The sequence below is a fragment of the Gossypium hirsutum genome, chromosome A06, assembly GCF_007990345.1.
Source record: "Gossypium hirsutum isolate 1008001.06 chromosome A06, Gossypium_hirsutum_v2.1, whole genome shotgun sequence".
NCBI lineage: Eukaryota > Viridiplantae > Streptophyta > Magnoliopsida > Malvales > Malvaceae > Gossypium > Gossypium hirsutum.
The window spans coordinates 65698688-65717425 of NC_053429.1; positions in this window are offsets into that span (position 1 = coordinate 65698688).

The window sequence follows — 18738 nt, forward strand, 5'->3', positions numbered from 1 at the left end:
GATACCAAATGATGTGATCCGGCTCGGTTGATTGAGTCGATTCACTTGATTGCCCGATCGTCGACGAGAAGTTTGTTTGATTTTGTAGATAGATGGAGTTAGATGATTTTTTATAGCGAAAGTTGAGAAAATGGGTTCAAAAGATGGTTTGGATAGATGTTTGATAGGCTCGGTGAAATAAAGAAATATTGTTTATAATTTAATAGTTAAAATGGAATGGAAAAATAGAACTCAAGCGAAGAACGATTCAATACTATATGAAGTATTGCCCCGGGACTTATATTGCTTAAGGTGGGTTTAATGGATTGTCGAAGATGGACCTTGACCCGTTACCTATAGAGAGGTAGGAACCAAAGGTATAAAAAGGTGGATGAACGCCACACCAGGATGGTGATAAGTTCAAGAAGTCGGGTTGACACTACTAGTGAGCTAGATAAGTCAGAACGAGACTCGTACGAAATAGGATAGGAGGAAACCTCACAATCAAGTTTTCAATAATCAAATTCTGTAACCTTTTACAATAAACAAAATAAACTATTTATAGGCTCTCTAATGCCTATTAAAATTCAGCTACTAATGTGTTCACACAACAATTAAAAATGTTCACACTTCAAGCATTAAATCTCTGTTCATGGATAGTGTAAGTTCATGCATGGTTGAATAATCATGTTTCTTCCCAAAACCCGTTCATGCATGCTTAACCAATAAGAAAGCTTCCTTGTTCCATGAATGTGCATCTTCAATTCATATCCAACCCCTCTTGGACGAATGCTAGGTGCATGGGTCATGCATCTCTCTTAATTAAAACTTTAATGATGGGCTGGTTCATGAATGGAAGCATGTACCTTGTAAATTCGTTCTCCCCTTTGTACATGCACATTATACATTCAATGTGATGAATTAAGGTAATATTCCCTCCCTTTGGACGTTCATGAATCCACCCATACATGTATAGGAGCTGATTGGTCAAATTGAGGTGTGAATGGCTTAGATGCTGCCTTGGGAATACGATCGGCCAAGCTTGTGCTTTAAGTTGCTGGACACCTTTTGGCCAAATAGGTGCCTTGGGGAGCCAAATGGATCAGCCACCATTCATTGAAAGAGGCCTTACATGCACCGTCCCATACATTGAACCTATCATGCATGAACCTTGTTTAATTACTCTCCAAATTCAACTCACCTACAAAAACACATGAACCAAAATTAAATCACATAAAATTCAGCTGAACAAACATTAATATAATTTAGACACACTAATTAAACATAAATTAAATTAGACAAATTTAATAAAGTCTTAACAAGACATATTAAATTCGGCCAAGACACATTTAAAACATGTAATAAGTCAAAACATAATTATGAGCTGTAGTAATTTAAGCTAAATTAATAAATTACTTAATTTATTCAGACATTAAAATAAATGAGTTGAAATAAACTTAAGCCAAGCTCAAACGAGCTAAAGTAAGCTAAATTGAGCTCAAATGAGCTAAATTAAGCTCATGTGAGCTAATTCGAGCTGGAAAAAACTAAGATTGAGCTTGTTGAGCTGAGATTGAGCTTCATCTTGCACTTGGGGCCCTCGTGTTTAGGCCAATCATGATAGCAACGAGTGGTGCCACAACATGATGCGATTGAGATCACATCAGGTAGGCACCATTGGCTCTTTGGCACGGATTGGTGGATTAGTTTTACTCGAACTTTGCCCCCATCTAGTTGTGCTTGGGGTAGGAAAACTTCGAGTGGTACTCTTTCGCTTGAGTTGCTTCTCCACCTTAATGGCCATGTGTACCATGTCCACTATCTCAACATAATGTTGGAGTTCCACAATGTTTGCGATATCTCGGTTGAGACCAGCAAGGAATCGCGCCATTGTTGCTTCACGATCTTCTTGGACATCGACTCGGATCATTGCGATCTCCATCTCTTTGAAATAATCCTCAACACTCTTTGAACCTTGAGTGAGATTTTGAAGCTTTTGATAGAGTTCCCGATGATAGTAGGAGGGAATGAAACGACGTCGCATCATGGCCTTCGTCTCGGCCCAAGTGGATATTGGTCGTTCCCCATTCCTTCTTCGGCTCGTAGTGAGTTGATCCCACCATATCATAGCATAATCGGAGAATTCTATGGCCGCCAACTTCACCTTTTTGATCTCGGAATAGTTGTGACAATCGAAGACCAATTCAATCTTCTTTTCCCACTCCAAGTAAGCTTCCGGATCAGACTTTCCTTGAAAGGATGGAATGGATAGTTTAATGTTCCTTAAGTCGTCATCCATACGTCTTTGATTCCGATTACCTCGGTTCCTTTGACCTGTTCGTCCTTCACTTATGTTTGATCCTTGATCACTTTCGGCTTCATTCGGATCATATAGGTCGTCTTGATTGATTTCCAATTGGTCTCGCCCTCTTTGCGGCCCTTGGGGTGTACGCTCTCGTTGATTTCCCAATTCAACTCGATCCAACCGTTCGTTAATAGATTCTAACTCACCTCGGATCATGCGTTGGATTTCTCGTAACAAGGCTTGTTGAGCCAAATCCGGCACTCCACCTCCTCCAGGTGCAATGTTTCGGATTGGTTGCCTTCCACCTCCTTCCGCCATATTTCGTTCAGGACTTTGAGACATGTAAATAAAAACCTCACAGCAAAAACCTCACAAAATCTCTCATAGAAAAAAATAAACACTCCACTCGTGTTTCACTCAATTTCAGCTTTTAACTTGATGTAACTCTCGTGCCTTTTACCACTCACTTTCCTCTCGTGATTTCGTAAGCGACTCGTAGTGACTTAGTCTTAGTTCAGTGGGTCAGCTTCAAATGGCTTTACAAGGGATTGATGTTAGGTTACGGGTAGGCTAAAAGAAACAAGAAAGGCTTTAGGCTAAGTGTGGCTTAGAAGATGAATAGAAGAGAATGCCAAACTTACAAACTCGAAACACTTTTTTTTTATATCGAATTTTTTTTTTAATTGCGTGAAATTTCACTACGGGGGATATAAAAGAGTGTAGAATGAGATTTTGGAAAAATTTCTATTGAAGTGTCTCCAGACTCTTTTTTTTTTACGGATCTTTCACGTTCTTTTCGTCCGCACCTAAACCGTATGCAATTTTTTTTAATAATTTTTTTTTCAAAATTTTTTTTTTCGAACTCTTTTTTTATGTACCTATTTCAAATTGACTTCGAGTGCTCGTACTTCTCATTTTTACCAGCTCTGATACCAAATGATACGATCTCAGTTTAGTAGTTGAGGCTGAGTCGTTTAGTTCCCGATCGTAAACGAAGAAGTAGAATAGACGAGAAGGAGATAGAATATATTTGTGTTCAAAGAAGTAAGATAAGTTCGTGCAAAGTTGGATGTGGATTTGGTTTAAGTCGAAAAGGTATGAATAGAATGGACGAGTTCGGTTTAGGATAATTAAGAAATGGTATTTGGTTTTGGTACGTTTTGGTATTTGGGAATTGGTTCAAAATAGTATGGAATTGGTACGAAATGGTATGGTATTTGGTACGAATTGGTAATGGTTCAAAGAGGTCAAGAATGAACCAACACTAAAGAAAAGTGTCGACCTGAAACTTATAGGACCTAAATGAATTGGAAATGGTTAAAAAGGACCTTGACCCGATACTTAGGAAAGTATGAACCAAAGGTATCAAAGGTGAACGCCACACTCGGGTTTAAGGAGTGATAAGTTCAGAAAAGACTCGGAAAGACGCCACTAAAACCTTAGATAAGTCTTACGGGCCTCGAACGAAATTTGAGAGAAAATGCCTCACAAATTTGGCAGCAATTCGCTAATTAAAATGTCAAAAGTCCCTTACAAAGTGAAAATTTAGCTATTTATAATAATCCACTAGGCTAGCCGAATGGTCACTTAAATTCCTTAAAAATTAAGCAAATGAATTACTTAAATGGGCTAGCTAGATTCGGCTGAACTTGGAGCTCCAATGGTCACCTTCTAGATGGACAATTGAACTTGGAGCTTGAGGGAGTAAATGGCAGCAGCTACATTCGGTTGATGTGCTTAAAGGAGCTCATTTAATTGGCAACTATTGCTGAAAAATTATCAGCAATTAAGAAGATGTTGAGTAGTCACTTTGAGTGTGAAAACCAAGTTTTGAAGAGTCTTTGAATGTGAACACCTTGATCCGAACAGCCATGATGTATTCAACAGTGTGTAAGCAATAAATTCGGCTGAATGGTCACTTAGGAGACTTCAAACAGCAGCCAACTTCATTCTCCCATTCATGCATGTGCCGTCCCCTTCATGTACCCTCTTTTAATACCTTACATGCTCCAAAAACGTTCATGGATGATGTACCTGCAGCAACATTCATCAAATAATTCAAATTCTTGTTTAGACACATTAAATTAACACTAAAATGCTGCACATTAAATTCGGCAGCCTTAGGACATAATTAAAACAAGTAATAAAGTTAACATATTAAAAACAAGCTTAAAAACATATTTATAAGCTGTATAAATTAAGACAAAATTAATAACATGTCATAATAACTAAGATATCATGCATAATTAAGTTTGACCAGATTTAAGACCAATTTAATAACGAAAATTAATTAAGCTTGTAAATAACTAATTTAACTAACTCAATTAATTATTTCAGCTACTATATGATTGACTAAGTTATTTTGAGCTAATTTTGAGCTGGTTCGAATTTAATGAGCTGAAGTGGAGCTTAATTCAGCTCGTAACAAAGTGCAAGGAAGGCTCATCGAGTTTGTCCAAGCTTCATCAATGCGTCCAACCAAAGTCTCGCCCCAAACTTGATCTACTAAGGCCGAAACAGCCTCCTTGAATTGTTTAGCTCGTGATCGGGTGATTGGACCTTGAGGCAGCTCCAAAGGCTCCTTGCTCGAGCTAGGTTGGACTTGAGGCGTGGCTATATCACCTTCCTTCGAACGAAAAACTTACCGTTCTGAATCTTTTGTGACATCTCCTTCTTGTAATGAAAAAATGAGACAAAAAGAAATCAAAAGAAAAAAAAGACAAGAGAAGATAATGCAAGAAAATGAACGGATTTTGAAAGAAATCGAAAAGAAAAATGAGAAACTTGAAAAAGAGAGTGAGCTTAAAGAAACACAAGAAACGAGTGTTGTGAAAAAAGAGAGAGGATTTGAAAAAGAGTTTGAAAAAGAAATGAGTGAAGAGAACGAGAGAGAGCAAGAAAACACAAGTGTTTTAACTAACCATACTACGAGTTCTCTCTATGATGTTTCTTTTATTCAGGTTTCTGAAGATTCCCGAGACAAGTTTCAACTGCAATACTTACCTGTCGAGAGACGCTTTCATTTGATTGAAAAAGGTAAGGTTGAAGGTGGAATCCAACCGCAAGTGTTTAATGGTAAAGAATCTTTAGCAACCGAACGACGGCAATCAGGTTTGAAAGTTGTCGATAAAAGTTCCGATGACTTAGTTTCTAAAAGCTTCTCATATCTTAGTTTGGTCAATTGTTATTCTTTGTTTGAAGTTGATAAATTCGTTTTAAGTGAAAGTTTGAGGAATTGTTTTCATGATGTGATTTGTGATGAAAAGCCTATTGATATTGTTCAAATTGTTCGACAAACACCAAATATGATCATTTGTGCTAACGGGTTTTCACTAAAAGTATTTAGTTTGTTTGACTATGTTGATCACGTGCAACAATTCCTGCGTTGCGTGAAATCATTAAATTTGTGCAAATCTGTTTTGATGAATGTAAAGAATTTTGATTGCTTGATTCGGCGTAAGCATCAATTTTCTTGGTTCGGCATGATTGATGCAATGACAAAAATGAAACCTTTGCTACACTTTGGAGTAAATAAACAAATTCATGTGTTTAAACTTGGACTTTATTATTTTAGTTTGGTATTCATTTTCAATTTTGTTTGACCTATTTATATTTGTCTGATGCTTGGGCTATAAGATCATTTCTTGATCATTTCATGAAGTTGTACATGAAATTCATGTTTCATCCCAAAAGGGTAAGAACTACTCATGTTTTTAATCCTGGCATTGGATCAAATGATCAACTTGTGAAAGATGATTCAACTTGTTCCTTCGAGCCTACCGTTTATGGTGACCCTACCATCTATTATCTTTGTGAAGGAGATACTCTGAAAAATGAAAATTGTCTTTGTGTTTACCCATCTTTTCAGGTCTCTCAAGGATCGTTTGACTAGTTCCGACTACAATATCTTTCCGAGGAGAGAAGATTTGTGTTAGTTGATGATGTGATCTCAATCACATCATGTTGTGGCACCACTCGTTGCTATCATGATTGGCCTAAACACGAGGGCCCCAAGTGCAAGATGAAGCTCAATCTCAGCTCAACAAGCTCAATCTTAGTTTTTCCCAGCTCGATTTAGCTCACATGAGCTTAATTTAGCTCGTTTGAGCTCAATTTAGCTTACTTTAGCTCGTTTGAGCTTGGCTTAAGTTTATTTCAACTCATTTATTTTAATGTCTGAATAAATTAAGTAATTTATTAATTTAGCTTAAATTACTACAGCTCATAATTATGTTTTGACTTATTACATGTTTTAAATGTGTCTTGGCCGAATTTAATATGTCTTGTTAAGACTTTATTAAATTTGTCTAATTTAATTTATGTTTAATTAGTGTGTCTAAATTATATTAATGTTTGTTCAGCTAAATTTTATGTGATTTAATTTTGGTTCATGTGTTTTTGTAGGTGAGTTGAATTTGGAGAGTAATTAAACAAGGTTCATGCATGATAGGTTCAATGTATGGGACGGTGCATGTAAGGCCTCTTTCAATGAATGGTGGCTGATCCATTTGGCTCCCCAAGGCACCTATTTGGCCAAAAGGTGTCCAGCAACTTAAAGCACAAGCTTGGCCGATCGTATTCCCAAGGCAGCATCTAAGCCATTCAAACCTCAATTTGACCAATCAGCTCCTATACATGTATGGGTGGATTCATGAACGTCCAAAGGGAGGGAATATTACCTTAATTCATCACATTGAATGTATAATGTGCATGTACAAAGGGGAGAACGAATTTACAAGGTACATGCTTCCATTCATGAACCAGCCCATCATTAAAGTTTTAATTAAGAGAGATGCATGACCCATGCACCTAGCATTCGTCCAAGAGGGGTTGGATATGAATTGAAGATGCACATTCATGGAACAAGGAAGCTTTCTTATTGGTTAAGCATGCATGAACGGGTTTTGGGAAGAAACATGATTATTCAACCATGCATGAACTTACACTATCCATGAACAGAGATTTAATGCTTGAAGTGTGAACATTTTTAATTGTTGTGTGAACACATTAGTAGCTGAATTTTAATAGGCATTAGAGAGCCTATAAATAGTTTATTTTGTTTATTGTAAAAGGTTACAGAATTTGATTATTGAAAACTTGATTGTGAGGTTTCCTCCTATCCTATTTCGTACGAGTCTCGTTCTGACTTATCTAGCTCACTAGTGGCGTCAACCCGACTTCTTGAACTTATCACCATCCTGGTGTGGCGTTCATCCACCTTTTTATACCTTTGGTTCCTACCTCTCTATAGGTAACGGGTCAAGGTCCATCTTCGACTTCCATTAAACCCACCTTAAGCAATATAAGTCCCGGGGCAATACTTTACATAGTGTTGAATCGTTCTTCGCTTGAGTTCAATTTCCATTCCATTTTATCTACCTACTTAAACTTTATTTTCTTTGTTAAATCGAACCATCCATTCTCCAAACCAAGCCATTTTTGAACCCTTCTAATTACTTCCGCTTAAAACAACTCCATAAAGTTATCTCCATTCGACATCAACCAATACTTCTCGTCGACGATCGGGCAACTTAAGTGAACTCGACTCCATCAACTGAGCCGGATCACATCATTTGGTATCAGAGCTACTAAAACGAGGAGCGTCGACGTTCGTAATAAGGCCGCAAGTAGGTTCGAAACGTGAAAAAAAATCAAAAAAAAAATTGAGTTTTAATTTAATTTTTTTTCCCTTGTATTTAGCTTACTATTGTATTGGAGTAACAAAAAAATCAAAAAAAAATTTGAAAAAAAAAATTTGATTGAAAAAAAAATTCAGAAAAAAATTGAAAAAAAATCGAGCAAAATAAAAGAAAGGAAAAAAAAAGGTGAGCAAAAAAATCAAGTTTAAAAAAAAAGTGAAAAGTCTTGCGAGTTTTTATTTTCTTCTCTTATTTACTCCGATCATCAAGTTTCCCTTCCTACCATTATTTACCATCCCAACGCCACATTTTAAACCAATTTTCTTCTTTATTCAGCCTACCCTACACCTGACATTATTCCTTGTAACCCATTTTGAAATCGACCCTCAAGCAGCAAATTAAGTCTATCGAGACGAATTACGAATTTGTGAGACGAGGTCGAGTGGTAAAAGGCAAGAGAGCGTGAGTTCATTCAAAAAAAAAAGCCTAAAAGAGAGTTCAAACACGAGTGAGTGAATTTTTCTTTTTGAGGGAACTTGAGAGATTTGTGGTGAGAATTATTTTTCTTTCTAATTTAACTTTTGTTTTCTAATATTTTGTTGAAGCATGTCTGAAGAATTTTCTGAATTTGAATTCCAAATGTGGAGACAAGAAATGCAAAGGATAATGCGATTTGAATTTCGCCAATTCGACAAAGATAAAGAAGATTTGATATCTACTATCGTTGACATCAAGATTAGTGCAATCCTTCAAAGATTGGCAAATGAACCACAATGTGAAGATATGTTTCACACGCGTTGCCGTGTCCACGATAAAGTTTGTTGCCTCATTATTGATGGTGGAAGTAGGTCAAACATGGCTAGTATTCGAACGGTAAAAAAACTTGGCTTGGCCACTACCAAGCATCCACGACCCTATCAACTGCAAGGACTTGGTGTTGAAGGCAAATTTGAAGTTGCTCAACAAGTGCGTGTTGCATTTTCCATCGGAAGATACCAAGAGAAGTCCTTTGTGATGTTGTGCCTATTCAAGTCTGCCATTTGTTGCTAGGAGAACCATGGCAATCGGATCGCAAGGTCATTCACGATGAACGTACCAATAGGTATTCCTTCAAGCATCAAGGAAGGAAAATCACTTTAGCGCCGCTCACACCGGAACAAGTACAAGAAGACCAATTCAAAATGAAGCAATCCATTGAGCGAGAAAAGGAGAAAGAGATTGAAAAAGAAATTGAAAGAAAACAAAAAGAAAACGAAAAAGAAAAAGAAATTGCAAAAGAAAAAGAAATCAAAAAAGTGAGAGAAAAAGAAAATGAAGAAAAAAAATTGAAAAAGAAAAAGCGAAAAAAGAAATTGAAAGAGAGCTTGAAAAGAAATCAAGTGAAAAAGAAAGAGAGTCTATAAAAGAAACGAGTGAAGTGAGTAATCACGAAAAAGAGAGGAATTTTTTTGCTAACCCCCTTTCGAAATTACCTTGTGATTTTTCTTTGTTTCAGGTTTGCAAGATTCCATCCACGGATTGGTTCCAACTTCATTACCTTTCTACCGAGAGACGTTTTCAATTGATTGAAAGAGGTAAGTTGGAAGATAAAAATGATTGTCACATTTCCAATGGTAAGAAAGGTAAGGGTTCCCTATTGAGCGAGTTTCAACTCATTTACTCACATGTTTATGACAAGATTACTGAAAATTGTTTTTGTGAAAGGGTTTTTCCCATTGAATTGGTTAATTTTCGTTCATCTATTATTTATGATTTTGTTTCAACTAGTGCTTTGAAAAGTTTTTTCTATGATAAGTTTGTTGCTGGCAATTTTATTGAAGGCGTTCGATTAGATCAACATGAACAAAGTGATGTGAGCTTGCCTACGAATCAAATGGAGAACGAACAAGAAGCCATTAAGCTGCCCATTGGTCCAATAACGCGAGCTAGAGCTAAACGATTCAAAGATGCTATTTTAGCAATGGTGGAACGGGTTGAGGAAAATGATAGCAAGGAGTTTAAAAACGAGCTGAACATATTCAACTTCTTTGAAGCTGAATTTCGTTCTAGCTAATTAATTTGCTGCTGGAATTTTAGACCATTTAAATAAGCATTTAAATAAGTTTCATTACAGCTTTTAAATATGTCTTAATTAATTTAAGTGTTTAATATGTCTTGATTTGGCTGAATTAAAGGTGTCTAGATGTCATTTAATTTGTCTAAATTATTACATGTTTTAAATTTGTCCAGCCGAATTTATGTGTTATGATTTGTTAATATTTAAGTTGTCTAAATGTTATTTAGGACGTTCACATTATACTTTAATTTAGTTCAGCTGAATTTGCTTGAAATTAATTAAGTTTATGTGTGTTTTTAGGTGCAGCCGAATTTGAAGGTGAAATGGGACAGATTCATGCATGAAGATTCAATGGATGTGAAGATGCATGCATATTGGGTTCATGCACTTAACGATACATGCATGGAATGCATTAAAATTGGTGTGCTGATTTTTAAGTTTTCTATGTGTCCATTCGGCCAAAAGAGATGATTGTTCATTATCCAAAGCTGCCATTTATTTCCTTCACATTGCTGGAAATCTTTTGGCCATTCGGTTCAAGGTGTTCACACCTTAAGGCTCTTCAAAACCGTCCATTCACACCTGATATGGCTGCTCAAGTACTCTCTTTATTATTGGTAATTTTTCAGCAAGAGTTGCCTCTTGAATGCTCATTTAAAACCCATTAGCTGAATGTAGCTGCTACATGCATCTCCAAGATCCATTTGCTTAAGGTGGAAGCTTCATAGTTGGTCACAATTCAGCCGAATCTACATTGCCCATATTCATGAAGTTAAGCTGAATTTTAGTTCAATGTTTGCTTAGAAATTAAGTCTTGAACTTGTCTATTCGGCTACTAGTTGAAAGTCTATAAATAGTTTCTATTTTTCTTGTAAAAGGACTTTTTGACAAATCTCTGAATGAAATATAATTTTAGTGAGGCAATTCACTCTCTTTATTCTTCAAAGCTCAATTGACTTATCTTTACGAGTGGCGTCAATCTGACTTTGTTTTGAACTTATCACCATAAGGTGTGGCGTTCCAGCTATACCGAAGGTTCGTATTTTGCTAAATAGAGGGTCTCGGTTTTATCTACCATTTCTTTCCTTTTCTTTGAAACCTTTAAGCCCGGGTCCTTATTTGTTAATAAGGGTTCGTACTTGTTTCATTGGAAACCATTTATCCTCGTTTTGCTTCCTAATTCATTTAAAACCAATATAACTCATCTTATTGAATTTTGAACTAAATCGACACTACATAAATTCGATCGGGAATATAATACGACTCGTCACATCATCTGAATCGAGCTCGTATCACAAAGTGTGATAGTGTGCGATAAAGATTATTCACATACAAAGTTCGATTTGTTTGATTATCATATTCTGAATGATGGTGATTACACCTTCCATAGTGGTAAGAAGTGTTTTCCTATTGATGAGTATGGTATTGGCAAGAATTTTACTGAAGTACGAATAAATCCGCACAAACAAATTTTGAACTCTTGTGATAAAAAGTTGGCATCTGAAACGCCTAGTCTACTTGTGTGTGGTGATAATTTGAATTTTCTATTTTTTTGCGTAAATTCCCCATGTTTGAACAAGTCTATTCGAATGAGATTTACGATGTATTAATGTTTGAACATATGCATGCTCAAATTCTTTTTGTTCCACTTGTGTGAATTGTTGGTAATTAAGAAATTCACACTGCATTTTGGAACGAGTGAACAATATCGTGTGTTCAACCCTGGAGTTCGCTATTCTGGTTCATCTTTGAGAGAAGGCAAGCATTGTAAATTTTGTTTGAATGACCAAGTAAACAATCGTTGCTTGTATGATGCTTTGTCACTAAGTTTGAAAACGAGACGTGTGAATCTTGTTGGCTTGTTAAGACAAAATCAAATTTTTGATTGTAGAGAATGTTGTTTATTTTTGTTTAACAGAATTAAGACATATGAATGTTTAAAGGCATGCTTGTTTAATTTTCTTTTGATCCGAATATGTGATAAGACGATGGCATGTAAAATGGTTAGTGCATTTGAATTTGAAGATGGTGTCTCAAATCTGCCTTGCTATATAAATTCTGCATGTTTAAGTAAGATTGATCGAGTGGAACTTAGATTACATGATCATTTGGAGGACTCCTTGATAAATTTTGATTATAAATTTGATTTGATTCTGATGCATCCTTTATTACCAAGTATGGAAAACCATTGTAAAAAGGTAAGATCCACTTCTACATTTGATCCCGGCATTGGATTATGCATTCTAATTTTGAATAAGATTCTGAAAAGATCGTTTGAGTTTATAAATTTTAGTGTCACTAATTCGTTCCATTTCTATGTAGGTGACACTTTGGAATGGTTTCCTCCTAAAGAGGGAGGGCATGGAACTAAATCATTTTCTTTTCAAACCATTTGTGGTTCTTGGAGTTTTAAAAACAATACTTTTCGGATCATGAACAAAAGGGCTTGTGATCTCGAAAAATTTTTCGCGAGCAAGTGGCCCGATTTGAGGACAAATCATCTTTAAGAGGGAGGGTATGATGTGATCTCAATCGCATCATGTTGTGGCACCACTCGTTGCTATCATGATTGGCCTAAACACGAGGGCCCCAAGTGCAAGATGAAGCTCAATCTCAGCTCAACAAGCTCAATCTTAGTTTTTCCCAGCTCGATTTAGCTCACATGAGCTTAATTTAGCTCATTTGAGCTCAATTTAGCTTACTTTAGCTCGTTTGAGCTTGGCTTAAGTTTATTTCAACTCATTTATTTTAATGTCTGAATAAATTAAGTAATTTATTAATTTAGCTTAAATTACTACAGCTCATAATTATGTTTTGACTTATTACATGTTTTAAATGTGTCTTGGCCGAATTTAATATGTCTTGTTAAGACTTTATTAAATTTGTCTAATTTAATTTATGTTTAATTAGTGTGTCTAAATTATATTAATGTTTGTTCAGCTGAATTTTATGTGATTTAATTTTGGTTCATGTGTTTTTGTAGGTGAGTTGAATTTGGAGAGTAATTAAACAAGGTTCATGCATGATAGGTTCAATGTATGGGACGGTGCATGTAAGGCCTCTTTCAATGAATGGTGGCTGATCCATTTGGCTCCCCAAGGCACCTATTTGGCCAAAAGGTGTCCAGCAACTTAAAGCACAAGCTTGGCCGATCGTATTCCCAAGGCAGCATCTAAGCCATTCACACCTCAATTTGACCAATCAGCTCCTATACATGTATGGGTGGATTCATGAACGTCCAAAGGGAGGGAATATTACCTTAATTCATCACATTGAATGTATAATGTGCATGTACAAAGGGGAGAACGAATTTACAAGGTACATGCTTCCATTCATGAACCAGCCCATCATTAAAGTTTTAATTAAGAGAGATGCATGACCCATGCACCTAGCATTCGTCCAAGAGGGGTTGGATATGAATTGAAGATGCACATTCATGGAACAAGGAAGCTTTCTTATTGGTTAAGCATGCATGAACGGGTTTTGGGAAGAAACATGATTATTCAACCATGCATGAACTTACACTATCCATGAACAGAGATTTAATGCTTGAAGTGTGAACATTTTTAATTGTTGTGTGAACACATTAGTAGCTGAATTTTAATAGGCATTAGAGAGCCTATAAATAGTTTATTTTGTTTATTGTAAAAGGTTACAGAATTTGATTATTGAAAACTTGATTGTGAGGTTTCCTCCTATCCTATTTCGTACGAGTCTCGTTCTGACTTATCTAGCTCGCTAGTGGCGTCAACCCGACTTCTTGAACTTATCACCATCCTGGTGTGGCGTTCATCCACCTTTTTATACCTTTGGTTCCTACCTCTCTATAGGTAACGGGTCAAGGTCCATCTTCGACTTCCATTAAACCCACCTTAAGCAATATAAGTCCCGGGGCAATACTTTACATAGTATTGAATCGTTCTTCGCTTGAGTTCAATTTCCATTCCATTTTATCTATCTACTTAAACTTTATTTTCTTTGTTAAATCGAACCATCCATTCTCCAAACCAAGTCATTTTTGAACCCTTCTAATTACTTTCGCTTAAAACAACTCCATAAAGTTATCTCCATTCGACATCAACCAATACTTCTCGTCGACGATCGGGCAACTTAAGTGAACTCGACTCCATCAACTGAGCCGGATCACATCAGTTGAGAAAAGTAAAACCAAACATCAATGTATTAGGCCTAAAAGTAATCGAGGTATGATTTTTGAAAATTTTAAGACACCTTTGTTCTTTAAGCGCGAAGACGAAAACATGGTTGATGATTTGATTGTGGAAAACCCTTTGCATAGTGATGTGGTTGAACGTCCTATTTGGACTTGTAAAAATCTGCTTGCTTTAGATGATGACAAGGTAACATATGAACCTTATTCCTTGATTGCTTATGTTGAAAACCTGCAACACTTGAACTATTTCATTAACTTATTTCGACTAAGTGACAACTTGTGGAAGCAATTTGAGGAGAATCAATACCTTAAAACCTGCTTGGTTTTGAGACGATCATTTGATAAAGCATCACTCCTTGGAGTGAGTACCTATTCGAATGATTTTCCCATGTCTATTACATCACTTCCTATGCTTTCAATATTGCCGATCATGGAGATCCATTTTGAAAAGGTAAGATTTATTTATACTCTTGAATTTGGCAATGATTTATTTTGGTTGGAGAACTTGAAACAAATTTGTAAATTCTTAATTTGGTGTGCCCTTAATACTTTCTTTTATTGTGTCGGTAAATCATTGAAGTGGGTCATTCCTAACGACGGAGGACACGTGACTAATTTGTCATCCTTCATAGTTGTGTGTTATATTCAGGTTTTTATAAAATACGGCAACCAAGGGCCTTGTATCGACGAGCGTTTTGCTACGAGTAAGTGGCCCGACTTGAGGACAAGTCGCTTCAAAGAGGGGGAGGATGATACGACCACGCCCGAGCGCCCTCCTTGAGCAGTTCCTTGCAATCCATTGCGAGCTGAATTTGTTTGAATTTCAGCTCGTTACAGCTTGCTTGAGCTTCTTTTTAATTTTCCAGCTTTTGCGTTTAATTAATTCATTAATTTGCATGATATTTTTTGCTCGATGAGCTCGTTTTAGCTCATTTTATTTTGCATTTATTTTTCTGAAATAAATCATTTGATTTGCTGATTAGTTAAATTAGTTAAATTAGTTTTAACAATTAATTTGTCTTGTTCTAGCAATTTAATGTGTCTTAGTTTTTATTGGCTAATTAAGTTGTCTAGCTTACATGGTTTAAATGTGACTTAATTTGCTGGAACTTATTGAGTCTTACTTAAGACAAATTTATTAGTTGCTGCTAATTAATTTGTCTTAGCCGACTTTTTGACTTAATTAATTGCAGCCGAATTTAATATGTCTTAGTACCAGCATGTTTTTAGTTTGTCTTGTTCCTTGCATAATTTTTAAATGTGTCTAAATTAATTAATGTGTTGAATTAATTTGTGTGTACAGGTGCAAGCATGGGACGGCATTAATAAGGAGTTGAAGCATTAAAGGACATCATGCCTGGATAGATTTAATGAGCTGCTGGTTGACGAATTTAATGAGCTGCTGGTGGACGAATTTAATATGTCCTAACTCATTTAAGTGTGGTTTAAATTTGCAGCAGCATACATGCATGGACGGCATTAAATGGAGAATGTATCTAGATGCAGCATTAAGCTAAAATTAAATCCAGCAGCCTTTATTTTGCTCCAAAAGTCTGTTCGTGTATTTCAACAGCAAATATGCTGTTCACACCATATTTTCACACAAGGAAGCTGATCATTTTCGTTCTTTCACATTGGGAGGTTGTTGGAGTTCAAGTATTCACACTATTTGGGCTGTTTGTGTTCCAAAACTTCCATTAAAATGCTGCTGCACGTTCAGTTTCTCAAGGCAGGATTAAAGGAGCTCGTTTAAGCACTTGGCTGAACATAGACATGGCCAATCAGCTCCCAACCCTTCCAAATACATTCAGCTGTGATACGACCTCGGTTTAGTAGTTAAACCCAAGTCGTTTAGTTCCCGATCGTAAACGAAGAAGTATATTAGACAATAAGAAGATAGAATATATTTGAGTTCAAAGAAGTAAAGTAAGTCCGTGCAAAGTTGGATATGGATTTGGTTTAAGTCGAAATGGTATGACTAGAATGGTCGAGTTCGGTTTAGGATTAATTAAGAAATGGTATTTGGTTTTGGTACGTTTTGGTATTTGGGAATTGGTACGAAATGGTAAGGGATTTGGTACGAAATGGTAATGGTTCAAAAAGGTCAAGAGTGAACCAACACTAAAGAAAAGTGTCGACCCGAAACTTATAGGACCAAATTGAGTTGGAAATGGTTGATAAGGACCTTGACCCGATACTTAGTAAAGTATGAACCAAAGGTATCAAAGGTGAACGCCACACTCGGGTTTAGGGAGTGATAAGTTCGAAAGAAAGACTCAGAAAGACGCCACTAGAAGCTAGATAAGTCTTACGGGTCCTGAACAAAATTTGAGAGAAATTGCCTCACAAATTTGGCAGCAATTCGTTACTTAAAAATGTCAAAAGTCCCTTACAAAATGAAATTTCAGCTATTTATAATCAGCAACTAAGTTAGCCGAATAGTCACATACATTTTCTTAAAAATTAAGCTAATGAATTCTTCAATGGCTTGGCTAGGTTCGGCTGAACTTGGAAAGCTTCTAGAATTCACATTGAACCTTGGACAACTTGAATGGTGCATGGATGAGCTAGATTCGGTCAATGTGCATAAATAAGCTCATTTAATTTGTAGCTTTTGCTGAAAAGTGACCAGCCATTAAGAGGGATTTGAATGGCCCAGTGAAGTGTGAACACTCAGTTTCAAAGAGTCTTTGTGTGTGAACATTCCAAAACCGAAAAGCCAAAAGTGTGAACTTCATGTGTGAACGGCATTATGCTGGTTCTTGAATCATTTAAAATCAGCTGAAAATTCCTCATGCATGTAACGCCACATTCATTGAACCTATGATGCATGCACCTAGCTTAAATGCTTCCACCCACATTCGGCCAACCTACACAACATGAACAAATGAATTTAGTTGGTCATTATTCAGCTGAATCATATTAAAAACGAAATTTAGACAACATTAATCCAAATAATTAAAACAAAACTCAATTAATTAAACTAAGTCTAATTAATTCAGTTTGGACAAGACTGATACGAGCACGCCCCGCGAACTTCATCGAACAAGTCTGTCAAGCAGAGCATTGACATGTTGGCAAGCCGATCCCAGCTCGTTTCCAGCTCCACGAGCTCCGTCTAGCTCAAATCCAGCTTATTCAAGCTCGATCCAACTTGCCTGAGCTAAACCGAGCTCACTCCTAGCTCATATTTAGCTCACGAGCTAAACCTTAGCTCAACTTCAGCTTAGGAGTTTAGCTCAGCTCAACTTTATCTCACGAGCTAAAGCTTAGCTCATTTTAGTTTTAACTCGGTTTTGTCTTTAATACATTAAATAAAAATTTGCACATATTCATTTAAGCATTAAACTTGTCTTATATTAATATTTGTTATTAATATATCATTGTCATTATATAAATTGATTATGTTCACATAGCCGAATTAATGCATGACATTAATGTGTTCACATCATGCCGAATTTATGAGTGTTCATGAGATGTCTTAATGACTTGTTTATTTCATGTAGGTACATTCCTTTGGATGGTACAATGTATGAATGAAGAAACATCTCTTTTGGGCATTCCACACTCATGAATGAAGAAGTATTAAATGCTGGTGCATGTACGGCTAGATGCAATGTTTCTACAAATTCATGCATGTGTCGAATGCATGTATGGACATTAAAGGCTAGTCCATGAATGGATCAAATGCATGGGATGATAGAATGCATGAATGGCTTAAGTGCATGTATGGTGGCTGTCTCTTAACTTTCCAAGGCACTTATTCGGCCAAGAAGTAGCTGCTAACTAATTCTATGTTGACCATAGAGCTCCTTGAACATGTTCACACTTTGAATTGACCTATAGGCTACTACACATGCATGGATGGGTTCAAGAACGTCCAAGGGAAGGAATTAACTCAATAATTCAACACATTGATTGAATTAAGTGCATGCACAAAGGGGAGAACGAATTTACTAGGTTCATGCTACCATTTATGAACTTACATGCCATTAAAGTGTTTAATTATGAAGATACATGGTCCATACAAGTGCATGAACGTCCCAAGGAGATGAATGCAACCTTTTGGTGCACATACAAGTCACTTGAAGCCTTTCTTTATGACTAAGCATTCATGCACAAACTAAGGGGGAAGAAAGTGTCCATTCAGCTAGTGCATGAATCTGCCGAATTTATGAACTATTTTAATACATTAGTGTGAACGTTTTTATTATTGTGTGAACACCTAGATGCCGAATTTGAATGGTCATCTATGTGCCTATAAATATTTGTTTTGTTTCATTTGTAAAGGACTTTTGACTTTTGATCATTTGAATGAACTTTGTTCAAAGAGTGAGTTTTCTCTTCTCTAAATTCGTACGAGTTTCGATCTGACTTATCTAGCGTGCTAGTGGCGTCTATCGTTCTCTTTTGAACTTATCACCTTGCTTTGGTGTGGCGTTCAACCTTCTACAATTCCACAATCCCACCTTGAACCGAATAGAAATCGGGGTGACACTTTTAGTGTTGAATCGTTTCTGGTGTTTAAGCTCATTTATCCATTCCACCGACTATCCTAGATTTTACCCAACTATAATATCTTTTTACA